At 50.0% G+C, this 2,096-nt stretch overlaps 1 pseudogene; it reads left to right on the forward strand.

The window, feature by feature from the left end:
* Window positions 1-496: 496 nt before the first annotated feature.
* Window positions 497-1,699, forward strand: LOC110317279 (annotated as a pseudogene).
* The last annotated feature ends 397 nt before the right edge of the window (window positions 1,700-2,096 follow it).

The raw sequence follows: 2,096 nt of genomic DNA on the forward strand, positions 1-2,096 counted from the left end.
GGCCATCCAAAGTTCAAGGCTGGCCTAAAAACAGGAGACCTTGCCCCCAAACAAACTATCCATAAACATTGCAATCATAATTATGCTTTTAAAAATCATTATTTTCTTAATTTTATCAAATATGCAAAGTTTAAACATCAAATCTTTTGATCTGGCTCATCCACTCAGTCATTTATTGATTTTGAGTCAAGGCTTCAAACTCTATTTGGAGCCAAGGCTGACCCTGACCTTGCTATCCTCCTGCTTCTACCTCCCCAGTGCTGGAGTCACTCACAGGCGTTTACTAGTACATCTGTCTTAGGCAGTGCTGGGGCTAGAACCCAGGGCCTCGTGCACACTACCCAAGCACACTACCAACTGAGCTACATCCAGCCTTCCTTTTTAAAAAAATATATTTATCTTATTTGTTTTCAGATAGTCTCTCTCTGTAGCTCAAGCTGTCCTTAGACTTTCGTCAATTCTCCGGCCTGAGCCTTCGTGAACAGGAATTACCATCATGAGCCACCACACTCGGGTTGTAAATGTCTTTTTTAAGCAGACAGGGAGGCAGGCAGGGCAGGGCACCTGCAGACTAGACCAAACAGGTGTTGACCAGCAGCCAGCTGGGAAGACACAGTCCCCACAGCAGGACATCAGCCTGGAAGTGGTGGCAGAGCCTCTGAAGGTGAGCATTGTGGGCTCAGGGAACTGGGCGTCAGCTGTTTCAAAAATCATCGGGAACAATGTGAAGACCATGAAGAAGTTTGCTTCCCCGGTCAAGATGTGGGTATTTGAAGAAATGGTCGATGGGAGGAAACTGACAGACATCATCAACTGTGACCATGAAAACATAAAGTACCTGCCTGGACACAGGCTGCCCGAGAATGTGATGGCCACCCCAAGTCTCAGCCAGGCCGTGCAGGATGCAGACCTTCTGGTGTTTGCTTTCCCACACCAGTTCATTCGAACCATCTGTGATGAGATTGCTGAAGTAGTGCCCAGGAAGGCCCGGGGCCTCACCCTCATCAAGGGCATCGACGAGAGCCCTGAGAGCCTGAAACTCATCTCTGACATCATCCGGGAAAAAGTGAACATAGACGTCAGCGTGCTGATGGGGGCCAACTTAGCCAACGAGGTGGCCGCAGAGCTGTTCTGCGAGACCACCATTGGCAGTAAGGTGCTGCAGAATGGCCTTCTCTTTAAAGAACTGTTTCAGACCCCCAACTTCCAAGTCACTGTGATAGAAGATTCAGACACAGTGGAGCTGTGCGGGGCTCTAAAGAACATTGTGGCCATGGGGGCCGGCTTCTGTGACAGCTTCTGTAGTGGTGACAGCACCAAGGCTGCTGTCATCCGCCTGGGCCTCATGGAGATGATTGCTTTTGCCAAGATTTTCTCCAAGGGTCAGGTGTCCATAGCCACTTTCCTGGAGAGCTGCGGGGTGGCCGACCTCATCACTACCTGCTACGGGGGGCGGAACCGAAAGGTAGCCGAAGCCTTCGCCAGGACAGGAAAAAGTATTGAGGAGTTGGAGAAGGAGCTGCTGAAGGGACAGAAGCTGCAAGGGCCACACACCTCTGCCCAGGTGTACCGCATCCTCAAGCAGAAGGGGCTGCTGGACAAGTTCCCCTTGTTCACAGTTGTGTATCAAATCTGTCATGAGGGCAGACCAGCCGCAGAGCTGATACCGTGTTTACAGAACCACCCAGAGTACAGGTGAGACAGCCGGGGCCAGCCAGAGCTTTACCTCACCCATCTCAGGGTCACGTGGAAACCAGGATGTGACAGCGAGACAGTTGCCTGGCTAAAGAAAAAAAAAAAATACAGCCCGGGAGTTGAATCAGGACCCTCATGAGATTTGGTGTGCTTTCTTGTGTCTGTGTGTGCATGTGTGCATGTGTGCATGTGTGTCGGTGAGGCAAGGGGGAGGTATGTGGGTCTTTGTGGGTGTGATATGTGTTTATGAACAAATCATGAATCGAGCATGAATGCGTGTATGGTGTGTATGCGTGTGTGTGTGTGTGTGTGTGTGTGTGTGTGTGTTCATGTGTGTGAGCTAGGGGGTGGCATATAGGTCTTTGTTGATAGGATATGTGTTTACATACATACATGTGTGT

The sequence above is a fragment of the Mus pahari genome, chromosome 2 (assembly GCF_900095145.1).
Source record: "Mus pahari chromosome 2, PAHARI_EIJ_v1.1, whole genome shotgun sequence".
Lineage (NCBI taxonomy): Eukaryota > Metazoa > Chordata > Mammalia > Rodentia > Muridae > Mus > Mus pahari.